Below are 25,914 nucleotides of genomic sequence, written 5' to 3' on the forward strand. Positions count from 1 at the left end.
CCCCAAAACAACTGGCGACCATAGTATGAGATTAATGTCTCGGTTGCAAATCTAATTTACCAATTTTCATTCCAATCTCGCCAAACTCAAGATGGTGGATCTTAGGTCTAAGTTCAATCATTAACCAGAATTCACTTCAATCACCAATCCCTACTTTCCGCTTCATAAGTTACCTTGTCCATCCCAAACACTTCCAAAGTCGCCAATGCTCGAAATCCAATCACCATGGAAGGTATGGCAAAATATCAGAAGATGTTGTCGCAAATCAAGTTGATGTTGTCAAGCTCCAAAATGAGACGTTTTGTATCTTAAAAAATATGGCAAACCGGATGTACCAAGAGCCAGCAAACTTTCTCTCAGAGAACGCCACCAATTTTAGAGAGGGCATGAAATTTTTTGAATCCTTGTCTGAGGCATGTGCCTCCACAACGATGATGCAGACGGAGCATGTGGACGTATCGAACGAAAGAAAAAAGGGTTAACCAACACCAATGTACCGTGCGCAAGCGCAGTCAACACATCCCATGGCGTTACATCCTCTAGCATCAACACCAGCAGCACCAGAAGCATCCCCTATGGCGTGACGCCTCCTATTACTAGATCCAGAGCCGCCGCTACTCCTAATATTTCTTCGAGCATGACGCCTCCAATCATCATCAGGGATGCTACCGCTTCTTCTTCAGGACGAGAGACTTGCAGATCTAGAGGAAACCAACCTATCATTACAATTTAATGGAGAGACATGAAGTTCTTTCCAAAACTCAGACGGACATGGCCGCAACTCAGAAGAAACGAATCAACGAACATCCGAATGATTATGTCAAGGGATTCAGAATTCAGACGTTAGATTGTCATGATCCAAATATGACTGAACATCAATCGGTGGAGTTGTGCATTAATGCTTTATGGGGACTCTATTCACAAAACCGTGTAATCTATGATGGATCATGTGTGTGAGATTCTCTATTTCTCCAAGATACGACACCGAGATATATTTTCAGCCCTCAACCATGTTGTGTCGGGAAGGCCATTGTCTCCAATTGGAGAAGCTACCCCGAAATCCCAGTCTCTCGTGGAAGGCACGACCGGTAAATGTAACTGGGGACTCCTAACCACTATTCACCTGAAAGGTCTCGAGTTTGAAAGCGCACTTATTGACGCGGCCTCCGACTTCATCATTGTAACCATCAAGACTCTAAGAGTTGCAGGAAAAAATCAAACAGAAGAAGCGTATTCTTTCCCATGAGGAGAAAACATGATTTTTCGACCAACACTATTTGTGTGCTGTCTTCCCATCTGCCATATCGTATCAACTCATTTTTAGAAGTCAAGGGTTAATGGCGCCCTCACTGGAGTTCTCTCCAGGATCCACTCCAACGTTTCGGTCCAGGAGCCGCTTCAACGTTTCGGTCCAGGAGCCGCTTCAATGTTTCTCTCTAGAAGCCGCTCCGCTTCAACGTTCGCTCCAACAAACGCTTCAACGTTTCGCTCCAGAAGCCGCTCTGCTTCAACGTTCTCTCCGGAAGCCGCCCCGCTTCAACGTTTCGCTCCAGGAGACGCTTCAACGTTTCTATCCAGAAGCCGCTCCACTTCAACGTTTTTTCCAGAAGACGCTACGCAGGAGCCGCTTCAGGAGCCGCTTCAACGTTCGCTCCCGAAGACGTCGCTTCAATGCTCTCTCCAGAAGCCGTTTCGACGTTCTCTCCCGAAGATTCCGCTTCAACGTTATCTCCAGAAGCCGAAGACGCTTCAACGCCCCATACAATTCTATCCAACCTATTTTTATTCCCACGGCAATTTAGTCTATTCTGATCACATCTGCTGCCAAGAACTGTTGTTGCTCGTTTGTTGATACCAACCAGAGCTTCACCATAGCAACAACCACTACAAAGGTAATCCGTACTTCTCCATATTTTAGTTTCACATGTAAAAAGTAATAGAATCACTAGTACGTATGCAGGATGGTGATATCTTTATCATGGCCAAACAGCCGACCATATAAGATAGAAACATGTAAACCACACTTGGGGACCGAGGCTCTACGCGGAATTCCTTCACTGTCAAAGCTCAGAAGACACGGTCAACCAAGAAGTCATAGCCACGACAAGGCCATCTACTCTTCCAATGTGTAACGTAAGAATATCATCACCTCTCTGTTTAGAAGGCGCTTGAAACACTTTACGAGGCCGCGACGGATCCCAAGCCTACTCAAATAAAAAAACTTCAGTAGCTAAAGAGAAGCGCGACTTGGGACTGCTCATCACAGTCCATCCTCGACAACAATCAAAGATTCATGAGATAACTTCAGAGACACGACTGATACATTTTTCTTGAAGAAACAGGGGGAGCCACGATTAACAACATAACTCTCTCACTTCTACCTCTTCGTTATCTAGAATATTTCGTCCATGTGATGTTCCAAGCATCCCAGCATCACATCCATGAGAGTACAATAAGCTTGTATCAAATCCCAGAGGCGTGGATTCTAGGTGATACAATCAAGTACGTCTTTCAGGATAAAATAAGATCATGATAATTACACTTGGGGACTGCCAGCATGGGATGCCTTCACTTCCCTCAACCAGGTTATTTATGATGTCAACATCGTCATTGTTAAAGCTTTACGAGCCGCAGGAATTTCTTAATATCAAGTCGTACACTGCATCAAAGACTCCAAAAGTACGCCGCAGAGATATTTTCACATAAAAGTACGCCACAGAGATACATTCACATATCCGGCCACGCCATCAGATATACTTTGTTGTCCAGATAGAAGTGTAACTGGGGACTTCTCATCGCATCCCATTTCATACAACAGTTCAAGATTCAGAAGATGGTTCAAAGGATGTCGCTTGGAACGAAGTCCTTGAAGACTCGATAACATCATGTCAGCAATGGAACGCCTCTCAGCCCGTCTACTTCACCCAACGGCTCTGGAAGATTTTAACCATACAAGCATTCACAATATATAATCATCGCAATCATAAGAGCGAGAATAAGCCTTCCAGGCGCCAAATAACTTAAAGTCAAAGACGAATCAACAACGCAACTACACTCTCCGAGATTATCCCTGACATGATCATTGCCGAGCATATATTTTATCCATCCATCCTAGGAATGCAATGGAGTTTGGTAAATTTTGAAATCCACTAGAGAGGTTAGATACTCATTCTTATGGAGACAGAGCCCTATTACACATTCTGGAGAAGATCGATGGTATTGTTGGGTGGATGCATGCGCAAAAGAGAAAAGAGCACCTACCTTGAGTTCTTCTGGATGGCCTTGATGCTGATTATAACTATTGGAGATTGCTTTGTTGCCATTTCTGCCGCTGCTGACAAAGATCGTCATTCACACCGAGCTAACTGTCCAGGTTTAATCAACTACTCACGGATATTACACTCACAGCTAAAATACGGAAACAAGATGAACTTACCTTGCCGACGATGATTAACACGCTTGCGATGGAGCTGCTAACAGTAAAGAAGAGGAGCCGACTGCTGCAGACGAAAGCATAGAGCCGGACGAGCAACAAAGGAGGGTCGATCCCCTTTTATGTACGAAGATCCATCAAAACTTGAGTAAAGGAAATATTCCTTCTTGATCCATGAACGAGAATAGATGGCTAGGCCCATAGCACCCATGTTCCATAGCCGAGCTAGCAATACGCTACTACGAAGACCACTGGCCGTGCAGTCTCGTTGCTGAAAGACGATTAGAATTTTCCTGGTAACATCTACCTACTTTATCTTTTCAATTTTAATTTCGTCTGTCAACATCTAATGCTTACCCCGCAACAATGTCACTGTTACGTGCTAAGCAGGGGACTTAATGTTGATGGTGGTTTTTAGTTCATGGCTGAAATTGTAAAACCCTTCATTTAATGTGCCCATTATTCTGCAAAGGGATGGAGCCATTTAAAAGTGATGAGTGCCCAAACTCTTTACTTATGCATTTATTGAGCAATTCAATGTATTTACATGAAATTTATTCAGAATGGTGCATGTGAAACCAATCCAAAATATTCTGTAAATTTCAACACTCTGCCTATATTATTCATTAATGTAAGTCTCATTGAATACTTTCATGTGCTATGTTTCTCGGCTGAACCCTTAATATTGATATGACATGGCAATTAGTGTTCACTCGTAGCAGAGTAGCATGAATTTCTCGAAGTATCAAGATTAAGGTCTACATAAAAGTACTTAGTCAGACAGCATGCTGCTCTCTGGCAATAAATTTAAAGAACTCTATGTCAACACACAGAATTCATCGAATTCAATCAATATTGTGATAATTCAAAACACTTAAATATTAACCTAATTGATTTGCAAAAAATTAGGTTTTGCGCCCTGCGCAATATCTCAGACCCTGCTGGTCGAAATTAAACCTAGGCAAACTAGGCAATTGATCTGTCATGGAATATTATGAGCAAAGTCCTACCAAAAATTAGAAAACTAGTAGCAAAAAGAAGCCGCGGAAAATAGGAGCAACAACCAAAGGAGGCGTTTCCACGCCATACGGTCGGCTTGTTCTCCCTAGAAAGTGCCGCCTGCAACCGGCCGCGCTCCATGCTTCTTGCCGGCCCCCTTTTCCATCGACCAATCAGGTCGCTCTAAATGCGCCACACACATATTTTAATGTGTCCGGCCACGCTCCATGCTGCCTGCCGGCCCCCTTTCCCATCGGCCAATCAGGTCGCTCTAAATGCGCCACACGCATATTTTAATGTGGCCGGCCACGCTCTATGTTGCTCTTTACGACCTCTTTCTTATCGACCAATCAGATCGCTTTAAACCCGCCACACGCATTAAAAAGGCCAAACTATGCCAAACGGACACCATGCAGATTAGTTAATTATCCTAACCGCGCTAACATATCAATCGGCATGCCAACATGCCATTCTATGGAAGCAACATGCCAATACGCCATTCCGCGGCAGCAACATGCCAACGTGCCACAACAAGCGCGCCTACGTGCTAACCCACTTTTTGGTCGTGTCCAACGCCATAACAAACTCCAATTAGGGTTTATGATCAAAACACGAATTTTGCTTCGGTGGCATTAGTCGAAACCCTAATTTCTAGTCGTGGCTCAGAATTACGCCACTTTGGCCCCACAACATGCCACGAGCCATGCAGGGCCCGGGAAACCCTAAAAATGGCGCCATGTCGTGGCCACCCATGGATATCCTTGCGCATGTGGCCATTTCCCACATTATGGACCTGTTATAATTTCTTTGGCGCGACCATGGCACCGTTTGCACAAGAAAACGTTACCGTGCTGCGGCCACATGCCACACGCGCTAATTAAGGTTTTGGTATGCCAAACCCTAATTTAGATAAGGTTGATACGCCATCCAAGCCAAGTAATTCTACCTAGGGCATTAAGTTTGATATGGCAACTGGAACTAATGTTGCCGATCCATATTTGGGTCTAACACCAATATGCCAAAATATAGCTGCCACGGCTATGACACTGACATATGCCAACCATGTCGTTGTGCCACTGGCATGCGCTAAATGTGCCACCATGCCACCGGAATGTGCCAATGGCGCCACTATGCAATTATCAGGTGCCAATGAAATGTGGCCATAATCAACGGCCACCCTCTCTTATGAATTACAATATCAGCCGTCCAAATTCGCCACATAATTGACCGGCCTATGGTAAGTCTTGGGTGACCAACCAAGACAAACCCAATAGCATCACATGTTATTCTCCTGCGACAAGTCTCCTGACTTTGACTTGCCACACATGGTTATCCGCTACTTAGTTGGCGCACAATTAATCTGAATAGCTATGTCTTGTATACAAGACTCACTCGGCATTCTGCTACACATTTTCCAAGAAAATAATCGAGACATCAAACATGTCACAAACTAGGGGATGCTCATCAGGGTATTGGTCTGGCGGTTTACAACGTGGGTGTAAACAAACCCGTTTTCCTTCATAGTGGGGGCGTGGTCTCTGGCATTTACACATTACCCAACTTCTCTATTACTCAACCACTCCCACTTCCTACGAGATCAGGGTTCGTTCAATTATGACTTGTATAAATAAGTATTACATATTTAGACAAAAAGACAACAAATTTGGTTAACAACAACACAAGTATCCAGAAAAATACCAAAGAACTGAAATCTTACATTCCACAAGCCAGTTCCATATTCTGATACAAGTCATAAAATAGCCACACCTTCAGAATTAACCATTTTGGTCTCAACACCTTCTTCGCTTCCCTCCCTAAGATCAACTCTTCTCCTTCACTTTGTGACCGAAGCAAGACTGGAACGGCCATTTCTTGGTTTATGCCAGGATTGTACAGATTGATCTCTCAAATCTAAAGTACTCACGTGCAGTGCATTTGTTTAGGGCCTAGATTCGTTTCTCATCAACACACCCAAAATTACCAAAATTAGCAGAAACAATTTTTACCGCAAAAAAAAACTGGCGACCACAGTGGGAGATTAATGTCTCGTTTGCAAAGCCAATTTACTAATTTTCATTCCAATCTTCCCAAACTCAAGATGGAGGATCTTAGGTCTAAATTCAATCATTAACCAGAATTCACTTCAATCACCAATCCCTACTTTCCGCTTCATGAGTTACCCTAGCCATCCTAAACACTTCCAAAGTCGACAATGCTCGAAATCCAATCACCATGGAAGGTATGGCAAAAAATCATAAGATGTTATCGCAAATCAAGCTGATATTGTCAAGTTGCAAAATGAGACGTTTTGTCTATTTAAAAGTATGGCAAACCGGATGTAGCAAGAGACAGCAAACATTCGCTCAGAGAACACCACCAATTTCGGAGATGGCACGAAAAATGTTGAATACTTGTCTGAGGTCTGTGTCTCCGCCAACGACGATGCAGACAGAGCATGTGGACGTATCGACCGAGAGAAAAAGGGAATGACCAAAACCAATATACCGTCCGCAAGCTTAGACAACACATCCCATGGAGTTACATCCTTTAGAATCAACACCAGCAGCACCAGAAGCATACGCCTCCTTTTACGAGAGCCACAGACGCCGTTACTCCTAATATTTCTTCGAGCATGAAGCCTCCAATCGTCATCAGGGTTGTTACCACTTCTTCATCAGGATGAGAGACTGGAGGATCTAGAGGAAACCAACCTCCCATTACCATTATCAATTTAATGGAGAGACAGGAAGTTCTTGCCAAAACTCAGATGGACATGGCCACAACTCAGAAGGAGTGAAGGAACGAACGTCCGAATGATTATGTCAAGGGATTCAGAATTTGGGAGTTAGATTGTCATGATCCAAATGTGACTGAACATCAATCGGTGGAGTTGTGCATTAATGCTTTCCGGGGACTCTGTTCACAAAACTGTGTAATCTATGATGGAGCATGTGTGTGAGATTCTCCATTTCTCTAAGACGCAACGCTGAGATATATTTTCATCCCTCAACCATGTTGCGTCGGGCATGCCATTATCTTCAATCGGATAAGATACCCCGAAATCCCAGTATATATTGGAATACATGGCTGGTAAATGTAACCGGGGACTCCTAACCACTAGTCACCTGAAAGGTCTCGACTTTGAAAGCGTACTTATTGATGCGGTCAAGATTCTAAGAGTTGAAGTGTAAAATTAAACAGAAGAAGCGTATTCTTTCCCATGAGGAGAAAAAAACACGACTTGCCGACAAACATTATTTGTGTGTTGTCTTCCCATCTGCCATATCGTATCAACTCATTTTTCGAAGTCAAGGGTTAATGGCTCCCTCACTGGAGTTCTCTCCAGGATCAGATCCGCTTTAAAGGTCGCTACAGGATCCTCTTCAACGTTTCGCTCCAGGAGCCGCTTCAACGTTTTGCTCCAGATCCGCTCTGCTTCAACGTTCTCTCTGGAAGCCGCCCCTCTTCAACGTTTCGTTCCAGGATTCGCTTCAATGTTTCTCTCCAGAAGCCTCTTTGCTTCAACGTTTTCTCCAGAAGATGCTCCGCTTCAATGTTCTCTCCGGGAGACTCTTCACTTCAGCGTTCGCTCCAGGAGACACTTCTGAAAAAGCGGGGGTCTAACAACACCACCCAATAATTCGATTAGCAATCTGTATGGACAAACTCCAATATACTTTTTATGAGAATCAACTAGACAGTCAAACTCAATCAATAAAAAGATATATCAAAGAGTTTATATCTCAATCTCTTAATTTGATCTTTACTCAAGCAAATAGAAATCTGCGAGTCTTTATCAAAGAGAGATAACTTGGATGGTTCCAAGACCAATGTCCAAGGATCAATCAATATCAATCAACAACCAAAGGTTGGATTTCCAATTGATGATCTTAACGCACAACCTGTATTATTTCAATTATATAAAAATATAATGCGGAAAAGAAATAACACAGACACCAGAAATTTTGTTAACGAGGAAACCGCAAATGCAGAAAAACCCCGGGACCTAGTCCAGAATGAATACACATTGTATTAAGCCGCTACAGACACTAGCCTACTGAAAACTAACTTTGGACTGGACTATAGTTGAACCCCTATCAATCTCTTACTGATACAAGGTACAGTTGTACTCCTGCGCCTCTGATACCATCAAGATGCTACGTACTTGATTCCCTTAGATGATCTTACCCACAACTAAGAGTTGCTACAACCCAAAATCGCAGGCTTTGATAATAAACACATTTGTCTCACATAGAAAAGTCTATCAAAGGATAAATCTGTCTTCCACAAATAAACCCTAGGTTTTGTTCCGTCATTAGATATAAAATCAAGGTAACAAGAACCAATTGATAATCCGGTCCTATATTCCCGAAGAACATCCTAGATTAATCAATCACCTCTCAATAATCCTTCCTGACTACACAAGCGGATTATCGAGGAATCAAAAACAGTGAGACGAAGATGTTTGTGACTTCTTTATCTTGCCTATAGGAGATAATCAAATCTCAAACCAATCAAATCGATTGTACTCGTACGATAGAAAATACAAGATCAGATCACAAAACTATGATAAAATTAATATCGGGCTGGCTTCACAATCCCAATGAAGTCTTTAAGTCGTTAACCTGATTTTAGAGAAGAAAATCAAAGGTTAATGGAGATCGACTCTAGCGAGCGCACTAGTATCACACAGACGTGTGGGGATTAAGTTTTACTCTAGCTAGAAGTCCCCTATATATAGCCTTTCAAATCAGGGTTTTTCTTTAGGTATTAAGCAAACCTTAATCACCGTTATATGAAAACCTGATTTAGATTCAAGCTAATATTTCTCAACCGTTAGATCGAAAAACAAAGCTTGTCATGCACACTTGGTAAACTTGAACTGGGTTTGTGAAACACATGCCCAAACGAGTACGCATATGTTGGTTCAACATAGTAACCAAAAGGTTAACCATATGAGCATCTCATATTAACCTGGTTCTTCTTTACCATAACTAGTTCAATTGACTTCAAACGAACTAGTTAAGAGTTGTTCAATTGCTATGAGATCTTATGAAATTACACAAGACACAATTAGAAAAAAGATGATTTGATTCGATTGAATCGGCTCATGAACATTATAGCCATGGTTTGCAAAAGCATTCCTTAGTAATTTAATGTATCATGTTCAGAGCACATCTTTAGATCATAACCACTTAAGCTCAGAAACAAGTTCGCGGACTTAAGTTCAATCGGTTGAGTTTTCCAAACTCAGCAGAAATTCTCGGTCGAGAACTTCCGTCAGTTCGCGAACTCTTAGCACACAAACGAGTTTTGGAAAATCCCAGCAGAAATTTTCGATGTGAAAACTTCCGTCAGTTCGCGGACCTGAATCTGCAAACTAAGTTCGCGTACTTGGCAAGGAAAATTCCACAATCCTGCCGATTTCTCTTGATCAACAAAGTTCGAAAACTTCAATTCAAGGAATACATGGTTATGTAATCTAAACTCTCATTCCAACCATTGAGACATTCTCAGAGGACGCTATGTAGCCGTTATTAACAGACCGATTCACGTCAGAATAATTCTCAAAAGTAATTGAAACTTTTCATGACTTTCGTCACTAGCTGAAGATAAACCTGATCAAAGCGAAACGCTTTACCAACAGATTATTTCGAGAAACAGATAAGCATTGAATACTCAGCTCGTAATATCAAATGTGTATGATCTAGTCTATATAGCATACGACTTTTGTCTCATAAGAAGTAGGAGATAGAATATATAGACTTTTGAGTGATAGATAAGTTCAAGTCTTCACATATCTTTTTGTTGATGAAGTTCCACGGTTCCTAGTGTAGATCTTCGTCGTTGTCGTTGAATCGCCATGAAGTCCTTGATCTCAACTACACTTTTCCTATCCTAGTCCGAGACTTAGCTAATAATCTAGAAATCAAGACTTATAGTTTTGATCACTAACATTGACAAACATGCTTGATATAGCAATGCATGCGAGGTCGACCGAGCTATGCTCTAACAACTTCAACGTTCGCTCCTGAAGCCGGCGCTTCAACGCTCTCTCTCCAGAAGCCTCTTCGACGTTCTCTCCCGAACCGCCGCTTCAACGTTCTCTACAGAAGCCCAAGACGCTTCAACGCCCCATGCAATTCCAGCCACCCTATTTTGTTCCCCCGGCAATTTAGTCTCTTCTGATCACATCTGGTGCCAAGAAGTGTTGCTGCTCGTTTGTTGATACCATCCAGAGCTTTACATAGCAACAACCACTATAAAGGTAATCCGTACTTCTCCATATTTTAGTTTCACATGGAAGAAGTAATAGAGTCAGTAGTGTTGTTGCTAAAAGACGATTAGAATTTTCCTGGTAACATCTACCTTCTTTATCTTTTCAATTTTAATTTCGTCTGTCACCATCTACTGCTTAGCACGTAACAGTGACATTTTTAGTTCAGGGCTAAAATTGTAAAACCCAGCATTTAATGTGCCCATCATTATGCAAAGGGATGGAGCCATTTAAAAGTGATGAGTGCCCAACATCTTTACTTATGCATTTATTGAGCAATTCAATATATTTACATGAAATTTATCCAGAATGGTGCATGTGGCAACAATCCCAAATATCCTGTAAATTTCAACACCCTGCCTATATTATTCATTAATGTAAGGCTCTTTGAATACTTTCCTGTACTATGTTCCCCGACTGAACCCTTAATATTGATATGACATGACAATTAGTGTTCACTCGCAGCAGAGTAACATGAATTTCCCGAAGTATCAAGATTAAGGTCTGCATAAAAGTACTTACTCAGACAGCATGCTTCTCTCTGGCAATAAATTTAAAGAACTCTATGTCAACACACAGAATTCATCGAATTCAATCCATTTTGTGATAATTCACAAGAGTTAAATATTAACCTAATTGATTTGAAAAAATTAGGTTTTTTGCGCCCTGCGCAATATCTCAGACCCTGCTGGTCGAAATTAAACCTAGGCTAACAAGGAAATTGATCCGCCATGGACTATAAGAAGCAAAGTCCTATCAAAAATCAGAAAACAAGAAGCAAAAGAGGAGTCGCGGAAAATAGGAGCAGCAGCCAGAGGAGGCGTGGCCACGCCATACGGCCGGTCGGTTCGCCCTAGCAAGTGCCTCCTTCGGCCGGCCACACTCCATGTTGCTTGCCGGGCCCCTTTCCCATCGACCAATCAGGTCGCTCTAAATGCGCCACACGCATATTTTAATTGGCCGGCCACGCCGCATGTTGCTCTTGCCGGCCCTCTGTCCTATCGACCAATCATGTCGCTTTAAACCCACCACACGCATTAAAATGCCAAACTATGCCAAACGGCCACCATGCCAATTAGTTAATTAGTTTAACCGCGCCAACATATCAATCGGCATGGAAACATGCCATTCTGTGGAAGCAACATGCCAATACGCCATTCCGCGGCAGCAACATGCCAACGTGCCACAACAAGCGCGGCTACGTGCTAACCCACTTTCTGGTCGTGGGCAACGCCATAACAAACTCCAATTAGGGTTTTATGATCAAAACACGATTTTTTCTTCAGTGGCATTAGTTGAAACCCTAATTTCTAGTCGTGACCCAGAATTACGCCACCTTGGCCCCACAACATGCCATTAGCCATGTTGGGCCCAGGAAACCCTAAAAATGGCGCCATGTCGTGGCCACCAATGTCTATCCTTTCTCATGTGTCCATTCCCACATTATGTCCATGTTATAATTCCTTTTGCGCATCCATGGCACCGTTTGCACAAAAAACGTTACCGTGCCGCGACCACATGACACACGCGCTAATTAGGGTTTTGGTATGACAAACCCTAATTTAGCTAAGGTTGTTACGCCAACCAAACCAAATAATGCTACCTAGGGCATTAAGTTTCATATGACAACTGGAACTAATGTTGCCGAGCCATATTTGGGTCTAACATCAATATGCCAAAATATAGCTGCCACGGCTACGCCAAGCGCTATTCACGCCACTATGCAACTGGCATATGCCAACCATGCCGTTGTGCCACTGGCATGCGCTAAATGTGACACCATTCCACCCACATGTGTCAATGGCTCCACTATGCCATTATCAGGTGTCAATTAAATGTGGCCATAATCAACGACCATCCTTTATCATGAATTACAATCTCAGCCGTCTAAATCCTCCACATAATTGACCGGCAAATGGTAAGTCTTGGGTGACCAACCAAGACAAACCTAATAGCATCACATGCTATTCTCTTGTGTGAAGTCTCCTGACTTTGAGTTGGCACACATGGCTATCCGCCACTTAGTTGGCGTACGATTAATCATAATAGCTAGGTCTTGCATACAAGACCCACTCGGAAATCTGCTACACATTTTTCACGAAAATACTCGAGACATCAAACATGTCACAAACTTGGGGATGATCATCGGAGTATTGGTCTGGCGGTTTACAGCATACGGTGTGTAACACGCCCATTATAAGAAAGTGTCAGGAAAGCAGGGCAGTTAGTGGCGACAAGAAGTAGTGAGTGTTAACAAACTCGTTTTTTTCATAGTGGGGGCGTGATTTCTGGCATTTACACATTACACAACTTCTCCATCACTCAAGCAGTCCCACTTCCTACGAGATCAGGGTGCGTTCAATTATGACTTGTATAAATAGGTTTCTACCTATTTCGACAAAAGGACAACAATTTTGGTTAACAACAACACACGTATCCAGAAAAACACCAAAGAACTGAAAGCTTACATTCCGCAAGCCAGTTCCATATTCTGATACAAGTCATAAAATAGCCACACCTTCAGAATTAACCATTCTGGTCTCAATACCTTCTTCGCTTCCCTCCCTAAGATCAACCCTTCTCCTTCACTTTGTGACCGAAGCAAGACTGGAACGACCATTTCTTGGTTTAAGCCAGGATTGTACAGATTGATCCCTCGAATCTAAAGTACTCCCATGCAGTGCATTTTTTTAGGGTCTAGATTCGTTTCTCATCAACACACCCAAGTTTACCAAAATTAGCAAAAACAGTTTTTACCCAAAACAGAGTCTATTCGGTTTTTCATCTAACGGTGAATATTGAATGCTTTGTTACCAAGGTAACTTAGATTATAAATCCAGTTTTGAAGACTATATGAAGGAGAACTCTAGCAACTGGGAAACCTAATCCCCACATCTCATGTGTGATACTAGTTGCAACTAGAGTCGATTCTCCTTTAACCTTAGGTTTTCCCCCAAAACCCTGTAGGTTGAAGACTTAAAGAATTCATTGGGATTGTGAAGCCAGACCCAACTATTTCTTTGTAGTTACGTGTTCTGATCTTGTTGTTTTCTATCGTATTGAGTATTACTCCCCCCGTCCCACTATTAAGTGACCTATTTGCTTTTAGCTTTTCCCCCACTATTAAGTGACCTATATCAATAAACAAGGAGATAATTCTAAAATTATCCTTTTAATTGATTATAAGAAATATAAGAAATATAAGAAATATGCATAATTTGATAGACATGTTTATATTCGTTACGTAGGTGTTTTAAAATAATTTTCAATGGTATGAAGTTTGCGAACATCCATGGTTTAGTTTCAGAGATAAATCATTTCAAAATTTCACTAATTATTATCCATAAGGGTATAATTGTAAAATATTCTTTAAAATACTCTTTTCCCTTGTTTGCCTTAAAATTTGTGCAAACTTGAACTAGGTCACTTAATAGTGGGACGGAGGGAGTATATTCTTTAAGATTTTCTCGAGATTTATTCTCCGATAGGCAAGATAAAAAGTAGGCACGAACATCTTCGTCTCATCGTTTGTGATTCCACAGTAGAAGTATACAAGACACAATCGAATCAAAATCGATTTTGATTCACTTGAATCAATTCATGAACATTATAGACATGGTTTGCAAAAGATTACATTCCTTATTATATAAATGTAGTTCATGAATAAACCAATTTTAGAACATAACCTACTCAAGTATGCAAACAGGTTCGCATACCTAAGTAGTCGGACTGGTTTTAGGTTTGCCAATAATCGAACGGGTATGCATACCTTCCAAACTCAATTGAATTATCGGTATTTAGACCTCACGCCAGTACATGTACCGGTACGCATACAAAGTTCCTGGACTTTCACAAACCAACCAGTAGGCATACGGGTATGCATACTATGGTTCCCGGACTTTCACCAAACCAAGCAGTACGCATACGGGTATGCATACTATAATTTCGGATATATGCAAGTACGCATACTATGCTATATCCAATCACGGATAATCGTTTTAAATTCCCGTTTCAATCATTGAAACATTCTCGTAAGACGACAATAGTTGTCTCACACAAACTATTAGCTTTCAAGCTACTTTCAAGTGATCGAATGATCAATACGAAACATTCTGAGTCTACATCAAATGACTGTCTCATACAAATCATGTAAGATGTTACAAGGCGATTTTCATATGATCATCTTTTGAATTTCGTCAAGAATATAAGATGAACTTGGTTAAAGCAAAAGCTTACCAACACATATTTCGAGAAATATGTAACTGAGCTAAACTTAGCTCGAAATATCAAATGTGTATTATCTAAGTCTATATAGCTATACGAATTTTGTCTTAAATGGAATATAGAGTAGATAGACTTTAGAGTGATAGATGAGTTGAAGTCTCCACATATCTTTTGTTGATGAAGTTCCATAATATCTCCTTAGTAGTTATTCGTCTTTAGCCGATGAACGTCTTGAAGTCTAAGCTCAGCTACACTTACTATCCTAATCTGAGACTTAGCTATAAGTAGACTAGAAATCAAGACTTATAGTTTTGACAACTAAACTTGACAAACAAGCTTGAGATCACAACGCTTGCGAGTTCGACCGACCAGTGCTCTAACAGAATCGATTCCAAGAATACAAATTCATTGTGAATATGAAATAAGGATTTGTAGTGAAAATATGTCAACATACTTTGAACATGAGCATTCAATCTTATCATTTAGTATTCAAAGATATTCCTTAGTACTTAAGGTGATACTGACGAAATAAATTGAAGATATTTTAATTAAGATATTTGATTATATATGCTTTTAATTACCAGCAATTAAAGCATAGCTCTAGAGAATAAAAATTAGTAATGTGCATTTATTAATTGGAGATTTTGTAAGAGAGATTTTAGAAATATTGGACAACATTTATTGGAGTTATGAAAACCGAAAATTTTCATTCATTGCATATATAAAGAATATTTCGGTTTTGGAAATTCCATTATGTCAAACATCCTTGGTCTATAAATATCAAATTTTTCCTATCAAACTATCCTAATAGCCAGGCAAACTTTTTTTTTCCTGGTGGAGCCATCTAATCAGAGAGAAAAGTACCCTAATTAGGCGAAATCTCTTATGACCGCTCGTTTGAAAACTTTTGTGGGATAAAGAAGCTCTACGAGTACCGTTGGTGGGAAAACTAGATATTGCATGATTCTATTAGTTTTCTACTAACTGCTGTTGTAACTTTGATTGCACCTAGTTTGATTATTCTTGAGAGCCTCCTCTTCCGACATAATGTCACTCAAACTAGATCAAAGTATCGACGAATCTTTGAAAATGTTTGTAGATCTAAAGACATCTTGTGATAATCCATTTTTAACATACTCCTTTATGTGTGAGATTGATCACAAGATCTTCAAGTGTTTGTTGTGCAGGTTTTGAAGAATATTAGAAGATTTATAGACGAATAAGATTTCTTATTGGTTTTCGTATCTTATGAATATTGATTTCACAAACCTTGATCGACTGGGATCCAACTAGAATCATATTTATTATCTAGTTGCGTAAGATCGACACTTTTTATAGTTTTACTGTATTGATTGAGTGTAAATCTAAACTTTACTATTTCGATAGTTATTGGATAGATTGATCTAGACCCAACAAAGGAGTTTACTTGATTAAACGTAAGAGCCTTTTTCAAACTCAAATCACAAAGATTGAATAGAGTTGATACCAAACAGATTTGAATCCTTTACTGTTTGGAATACGTGTGGTTCGGCTTCGCCTCGCCCCGTAGCTTAGGAGTTTTGATTTTGTGTGGATTGGCTTCGCCTCGCCCCATCACTTAAATTTTTTGATTTGGTGTGGATCCACCTCGCCTCGTATCGTCCCGATGCATGCTTAGGATTTTTAAATTTGGTGTGGTTCGGCTTCGCCTCACCTTGATACATGCCGAGGATTTTCGGCTTCACCTCGCCCCGTCGCTTAGCATTTTTGATTTGGTGTTTTTCTTTATCTTCGTTCAATAAATACAGTGATGGAATAGATGGTGCTTTTGTACTATAAGAAGGAAGACACTTCTTAACTTCATTCTTCGCTTTTATGAGTCATGACTATCAAATCCAACCCTTCCAAACTCCGTTAAACTACTTATCTCAAAGTTCATGAATAGGAGTTGATAGAAACATAAATCCATTTCCGATAACTTTCATCAAAAACAATAACGAATGGACTGATTAATTAATATATACCTAGTCAATACAGAAAATTCACTATTTGTATCGTAGTATCAAAGAGTGGAAACATCCATACTAATAAGAAAAAAAGCATATGTGAAACCAAAATTAACCCTTGGGCTTTATGTTTCCAATAATCAACACAAATGTGGCTTCCCTCAAGTGTGCGCTGCAAGGCCTCGAGCATGTCTTGACTGAAACACACAAAACAAAAAACAAAAAAGTATCAGCAAGAGAAGAAAATATGTCAATATCACTCTTTCGTGTTTTATTCTCTGGAGACGTCATTGTATTTCCCATCTTCCTTATCCGTTTTTCTTTTCCAGTTTCTTGTTTCCAAATGAAAATGTGATGACAACACTTTTATTTTATTTTCTTTGCTTAACAAACATGAAGGAGTCAGAAACCATTTAAACCCCAAGCATATAACTTTAACTAAGTTAATGATTATTGGTAGGATTGTAAAGATTCTTAATTTTGTTTCTTCTTTTGGGTCAAGAACATCAACTATGGAAATGAAACATTATTTCCAAAATTGTCTAAACTACTAGACGAAGAATACAAATTTTATGATTGGCATCAGAATAATGGAAACAAACCCTAACATCATAGAAGTCATATATTGGTACAGACTGCAAATTCAAGACATAAAAACGAAAGATTAGTTCTCTAGTCCCTTAATTAGATTCAGGTCAAATTCTGAGATGAGACTGCAAATTCAAGACACAACTACGATAAAAGTAGTATCGGTCTGGCTTCATAATCCCAATGAAGTCTTTAAGTCGTTAACCTGATTTTAGAGAAGAAAATCAAAGGTTAATGGAGATCGACTCTAGCGAGCGCACTAGTATCACACAGACGTGTGGGGATTAAGTTTTGCTCTAGCTAGAAGTCCCCTATATATAGCCTTTCAAATCAGGGTTTTGCCTTAGGTACAAAACAATCCTTATTCACCGTTAGATGAAAACCTGATTTAGATTCAAGCTAATATTTCTCAACCGTTAGATCGAAAAAAAAGCTTGTCATACACACTTGGTAAACGTTTACTGGGTTCGTGAAACACATGCCCAAACGTGTACGCGTATGTTGGTTCAACATAATAACCAAAAGGTTAACCATATGAGCATATCATATTAACCTGGTTCTTCTTCACCATAACTAGTTCAATTTACTTCAAATGTACTATTTAAGAGTTGTTCAATTGCTATGAGGTCTTATGTAACTACACAAACACACAACTGAAACAAAGATGATTCGATTCGATTGAATCGGCTCATGAAAATTATAGCCACGGTTTGCAAAAGCATTCCTTAGTAATTTAATGTATCATGTTCAGAGCACATCGTTAGATCATAACCACTTAAGCTCACAAACAAGTTCGCAGACTTAAGTTCAATCGGTTGAGTTTTCCAAACTCAGCAGAAATTCTTGGTCGAGAACTTCCGCCAGTTCGCGGACTTAGCACACAAACAAGTTTTGGAAAATCCCAGCAGAAATTTTCGGTATGAAAACTTCCGTCAGTTCGCGGACCTGAATCTGCAATCTAAGTTCGCGGACTTGGCAAGGCCAATTCCACAATCCTGCTGATTTCTCTTGATCAACAAAGTTCGAAAACTTCGATTCAAGGAATACATGGTTATGTAATCTAAACTCTCATTTCAACCATTGAAACATTCTCATAGGACGCTATGTAGCCGTTATTCACATACCGATTTACGTCAGAGCAATTCTCAAGGTGATTGAAACTTTTCACGACTTTCGTCACTAGGTGAAGATAAACCTGATCAAAGCGAAACGCTTTACCAACACATGATTTCGATAAAAAGATAAGCATTGAATACTCAGCTCGAAATATCAAATGTGTATGATCTAGTCTATATAGCATACGACTTTTGTCTCATAAGAAGTAGGAGATAGAATATATAGACTTTTGAGTGATAGATAAGTTCAAGTATTCACATACCTTTTTGTTGATGAAGTTCCACGGTTCCTAGTGTAGATCTTCGTCGTTGTCGTTGAATCGCCATGAAGTCCTTGATCTCAACTACACTTTTCCTATCCTAGTCCGAGACTTAGCTAATAATCTAGAAATCAAGACTTATAGTTTTGATCACTAACATTGACAAACATGCTTGATATAGCAATGCATGCGAGGTTGACCGAGTTATGCTCTAACAATCTCCCCCTTTGTCAATTTTAGTGACAAAACTATTAATACATATGGAATACAAAAAAGATAAACTTTAGTGGTCCTATTCCATAGTCTAATCTTCAACGTTCCTTGAAATCTTCGTCCTTCCAAGTACTCTAATGATCCCAAATGTTGTAAGTTTAGCATCACCGTTGTTGAAGATCCGTAGCAATAACAATGAGAGGAATCGAGATTCTCGATCATTATTATACAGTGTCATAGTACTATTATGAAACATCAAAGTCCAATCGCATCACGACTTTAACAACAATACTATGGTGATATGTTTCACTCCCCCTTAGTCAATACTCTATCTCGATCATGGAAACCACTCCCCCTTACACAATGATCCGAAAACCATATGTATTAGTAGTGTGAACTACAATATTTCTCCCCCTTTTTGTCAATAAAATTGGCAAAGGTAAAAGAACGGGTTCATAATGAAATTTCCACAAGAGACATTTCATAGACCAAAAGAAAGTATACACATCATCTTAATTGAGATGCAATCTTATATCCGAAGCTAACATCATTCATCAAGGAGTTTAAATATACAAGATAACCCCTTTAAAATTCCACAACCGCATACCCCGCAAGATATTACCATTAAGCACAAGTTCAAAATAACTATCCCCCATTTGATGTCATTCCCGAAAGAACAACAAGAGCGACCTTAATTTCGAAAGAAAAGAAGGATATTGGACACCAAAAATCAAAGATATGATCTTTTATATCCAATACTCAACCAAATTAATCACAAGTAAACCCATGATTAATTCAATTGTAATACACAACTAAATCAAACTACAAAAGTAATCAATTTAATGGAAGGTGCTCAACATAAGTAAACCTACGGAGCTACGACTAAGTTAATCATATGGAGGTGACTAACTTAACCGTTCAAATACTCAACATAAGAAAAACCTTACAGAATATAAGAATACTCAACATAAGGAAACCTTACGGAATATTCGAGACTACATTAACCAATAAAACATGATAGTGTAGCCATTCATATACTCAACACAAGGAATTGTGAAATATATGAAAACTCAACTAGATTAATTACAAGAGAACCTATAATTAATTTAACTGGAAAACGAATAACCAAATTAATCACAGAAGTAATCAATTTAATTATTTTTGGGCTCAACATAAGAGAATTATGGAACCCCGACTAAGTTCATCATAGAATATGACAACCTTAACCGTACATGTACTCAACATAAGAAAGAGAGAAACTTATGGAGTATAAACTAAGTAACCAAACTAGTTGATTAAAATATTTTCCAAATGCTCAACATATAGCATCTTACGGAACAACCAACATTAATCGACTTAGTCGTATCGTGCTCAACGTAAGACACACAATGGAGCCTTCACGGTTATACAAAGGAAAGATCAATGAAGACCAAAACCGTGGATAAACATACAAGGATCTATTCTATATTCCATCATTATATGCATAACAATATAATAGACTTTATCCTTGTCAAACAAAATATTTAATCCTATTTTCCATCACATACATGATTGCATAGGCATAACTTTCGTAATTGTCAAAAGTCCGTTCGTCCTTAAACCAATAAACGAATACCGATCATGAACGACTTTACTTTTGACAACAATATGGGACCTTCAAGTTCACTGACGCAAACAATACATATTCCATAAAAATATTGCAATATATCAAACCAATAGAATACTGCAATAATAATAATCCACCAAATATTTTTATAATTTTTAAACTAAAAACCTAAAAAATAACACAAGAAGATGAAACAAAATAGCTATGTGTAGTCACAATCGTCGCTATTCAAAGCACTAGTTATTCTTCCAACTAATCCAAAAAGAAGACTTACTAGGTATATAAACCAAAATCATCAGAAGGACGGTTCTGGTGATTCATGAGTCTCGTGGTTATCAAGCTTATGAGCGACAGCAACCTCTGAGGGTATGTCCTTTTTGAGAGGCCCTTTAACATGGTTCTTCGAGAAATCAAAATAAAGTCAACCTTTTTCATCTTAGCTCTCATAGCATCAAGACACTTAATAGTCCCAACAAGTTGTCGAGAATCAATAACCACCTTAGTTGGAACCTTTTCCCAAAAATCTGAGTAGGAAATAGGAGATTGAGGAAAGGATCTTTCAACTTCAACAAGAGTTACCTTCTCTTTATCAAACTCAAAGTATATACCGTTATCAACAAAGTCTTCAGGCAAATCCCATGAAGAAGAAGCCATTGAAAAGAAAACTAGAGTGAAAGCCTCTACACAATAGGAAGGGTATATAAATGATTTGAGAGAATTAGGGTTTAGAAGGTAAGTATATGATACAAGGCCCAAAACCGTACAATACCCTTGTGGGTAAAGACTCAAGAGTCTTTTACAAAACATGAAGTAGTTTGAACGTCAAGAGGAAGGCAAAACAAACTTACAACAAAATTTAGATCATAACCACTTAAACTCACAAACAAGTTCACGGACTTAAGTTCAATCGGTTGAGTTTTCCAAACTCAGCAGAAATTCTCGGTCGAAAACTTCCGCCAGTTCGCGGACTGGGTTTGCGGACTGAGTTCGTGGACTTAGCACACAAACGAGTTTTGGAAAATCCCAGCAGAAATTTTCGGTATGAAACTTCCGTCAGTTAGCGGACCTGAATCTGCAAACTGAGTTCGCGGGCTTGGCAAGACCAATTCCAATATCCTGATGATTCCTCTTGATCAACAAAGTTCAAAAACTTCGGTTCAAGGAATACATGGTTATGTAATCTAAACTCTCATTTCAACCATTGAGACATTCTCAGAGGACGCTATGTAGCCATTATTCACAGACCGATTCACGTCAGAGCAATTATCAAGGTGATTAAAACTTTTCATGACTTTCGTCACTAGGTGAAGATAAACCTGATCAAAGCGAAACGCTTTACCAACACATGATTTCGAGAAAAAGATAAGCATTGAATACTCAGCTCGAAATATCAAATGTGTATGATCTAGTCTATATAGCATACGAATTTTGTCTCATAAGAAGTAGGAGATATAATAGATAGATTTTTGAGTGATAGATAAGTTCAATTCTTCACATACCTTTTTGTTGATGAAGTTCCACGGTTCCTTGTGTAGATCTTCGTCGTTGTCGTTGAATCGCCATGAAGTCCTTGAGATCAACTACACTTTTCCTATCCTAGTCCGAGACTTAGCTAATAGGCTATAAATCAATACTTATAGTTTTGATCACTAACATTGACAAACATGCTTGATATAGCAACGCATGCGAGGTTGACCGAGCTATGCTCTAATAGAATGACTAACACAATCGTCAACACAAGAAAAACTTATGGAGCATTGCAGTATACACATAAAATATGGATCAGGGAATGATCAATACTGCGTCATATACAAAGATTCATCTTATCTTCATCACTATTTGCATAACGACTTATTATAGACATGATCTTTGTGAACAAAATATTTTAACCTATCTTCCATCAAAACATTGACATAATAGGCTTAACTTTTGTTTGTCAAAAGTTCATCGATCTTGTATCAATACTTGCATATCGACATATAAAAGAGATAATTGTTGACATCGTATGGGACAATAATAGTTCACGGACGCAAACACACATATCCCATAACATATTGCAATATATAAAACCATAAAGATTAATAATGCAATCATCATCTTTCAAAAAAAATTAGAATTTAAATAAATAAATCTAAAAAATAAAACATGAAAACATTGGACATAGCTATGTGTACTCACAATAAAGGCTATTCCAAAATCTAGTTATTCTTCCTAAAACAAAAGAGATAAATTCTCATAAGAAGACTTTATAGACAAAATACATAGAAATCTAGTTAAGACTAGCTATCAGATTTCGAACACATGTTAGTTCTTCCTTAGCCTCCTTCAGCTTGATCCTCACGAACTCGAGATTCTTTTTAGCGATCGCGAACTGTTTACGTAGAACTTCAAAATCTTGAAGCATATTTCCAACCAGTTGTTGTGATAATTGAACTGGTTGCTTGTCTACATGATCAATTGCATGATAAAAATTTATAAGAACATGATTCTCATAAAGTTCAGCAATGATTTCATTATCAACTTCCTTCATGCACCTTTCCATAGTTTGCACCATTAACTCACAAGAGTTTATTCTCCGTTACCGAACTAGTATATACCAAGAAAATCTTCATAATATATATATATGTGTGTGTGTGTGTGTGTGTGTGTGTGTGTGTGTGTGTGTGTGTGTGTGTGTGTATCAGATACATATAGGGAAACCCTAGGGTTAAGAGAGTCGGTAATGGGTCAGGTATGCAAACGCTCACATTTATGAACCAGGTTCAAAAAATCGTTTAGGCCCAGAAGCCTTATAAAAAGCTTTGTCAAGGTACTCTTAAGTTAAAAGAAGGAGTACTGAAACATTCAGTATTTCAACACAACATGATTTTCTCAAGAATTTTGAAGTATCAATTATGCTTCATTAAACAGGAAAGCTAGAGTAGAATTCTCTTTGAAAAGCATAAACCTAAAGAACCAAACGAATAATACAACAACCATTCAAGACGAGTTGCATCTTGAAATCTATGTGCATCCTCATGAGAAGGAAACGAGAATGGACGGTAAAAACTGGTCTAGTTGTAGACAGAGTGTGTAACTCATCATCATTTACCTTCTCTGAGTTACCAAGGGAAATAATTTCCATGGAATTATTACATGGATAACAAGGAATACCTGAAAATGTTTTCTTTCTCACCTTTTTAATTTCCGCTCGAGGTTATTTATATTGGTTCTTAATTCAGAAGCACGATTGTTGATGTGAATGTGATCGAAATTCGATACTTTTGGACACAATGTGATCCTTGCCAGTTGATGAAACTCCTTCCTTATCTGAAGAATCCTTCCCTTTTTGACGTCTTTTTCTCTTTACTGGAGCATCAGACGTCTTAGTTGTCCATTTGACATTCTCTACTCTATGATCATAGAAGGAGTTAGTATCATATGTACGACTAGGGAGGGACATATCACAGTACTCTTTAGGATTTGAGACTGTAATGTTATTCTCCCAGGGAGACACATGTTTGATTACTTCCTTTGACATCCTCATGAGAATGTTCTGAAGTTTTTTATTCCTTATCCGAAAACGACATTTTCGTTCAACATAACCTTTGTTTCCACAATAGTAACAATTGAAGGTAGTGTTTTTAACGACTCTCCCAAGCCTTGTCTTTAAAGAATGACAATCTTTGTTTACCGGAACATCAGCTGTGACAGGTGTTTCTTCACATAGCAAGTTGTTCTTAGCACAGACAAAATTAATCTTCCCAGTGTTTGGAGCGTCTATTCCTTTATAGGCCAGACCACGTGTATCACGATGTTCTTTACATGCTCCTAACATGGAAGATGATTTTATAGAGATAGTATTTAATCTTTTTTCGATTCTATTCTAGTGAATTTACCTTGCTGACAGCTGCAGATAGATCACTCTTCAATTGACTTTCATTGGAAAGTAGAAGGCATTCTATGTCGTTATGGTATTTCTGTTGAGAGTCATACATTGCCTCATACTCAGCAAGTCTTTCTTTCAACACACAGAAACTCTTCTGAAGTTTTTCACAATCAGAAGTCTTTGAATGGACTTCTTCTTCTTTGTCTTTAAGGATTGATTGTAAGAGTTTATATACACTATCAAATCCTCTAAAGAGTTTCTTTAGTTTCCTGTTTTCACGACAGAGAGGAAACAAATATTCTGCCAGATAGGCATTTGATCCCTTTTTTCTATGATATTGTCAAAGAGTATAATATACTGTGAGACTTCATCATCAATACTCGGTCCCTCGTCTGAGTCACTTTCATCTGAAAGTTCATCCAATTGATCATCTAGGTGGTTTTCCCAGTTGACATAGGTTTCTTACAGAGGGAGAGATATAAGAGAATTCTTGGAAGTCTCAGAACTCTGGACAATATCAGAGGATTTTGATCTGGTTTGTGCAGTCAGAGATATAACTATTGTCCATAAAGTCAGATCACTACAAACACAGACTGATAAGGTCTTGAACGTGTTTCCTGCTCTGATACCAATTGAAAAAACGGGGGTCTAACAACCTCACCCAATATTTCGATTAGAAATCTGTATGGACAAACTCTAATATACTTTTATGAGAATCAACTAGACAGTTAGACTCAATCAATAGAAAAGTATATCAAAGAGTTCTATCTCTATCTCTTGATTTAAATCTTACTCAAGCAAGCTGCGAGTCTTGATTAAATACAAGAGAGATAAACTTGGATGGTCCCAAAGACCAATATCCAAGGATCAATTAATTTCCAATCAACAACCAAAGGTTGGATTTCACAATTGATCGATACAACGCACAACCTATGATATTTCAATTATATAACAAAATATAATGTGGAATAGAAATAACACAGACACCATAATTTTTGTTAACGAGGAAATCACAAATGCAGAAAAACCACGGGACCTAGTCCAGGTTGAACACCACACTGTATTAAGCCGCTAAAGACACTAGCCTACTACAAACTAACTTCGGTCTGACCTGTAGTTGAACCCTAATCAATCTCACACTGATTCAAGGTACAGTAGCGCTCCTTACATCTCTGATCCCAGCAGGATACTACACACTTTATTCCCTTAGCTGATCTCACCCACAACCAAGAGTTGCTACGACCCAAAGTCGAAGATTTGTATAGACAAATCTGTATCCACAAACAAGTCTATAGGATGGATAAATCTGTCTCCCCACAGATAAACCCAAAGGTTTTGTCTGTCTT

The sequence above is a fragment of the Papaver somniferum genome, unplaced genomic scaffold, assembly GCF_003573695.1.
Source record: "Papaver somniferum cultivar HN1 unplaced genomic scaffold, ASM357369v1 unplaced-scaffold_128, whole genome shotgun sequence".
NCBI classification, from domain to species: Eukaryota; Viridiplantae; Streptophyta; class Magnoliopsida; order Ranunculales; family Papaveraceae; genus Papaver; species Papaver somniferum.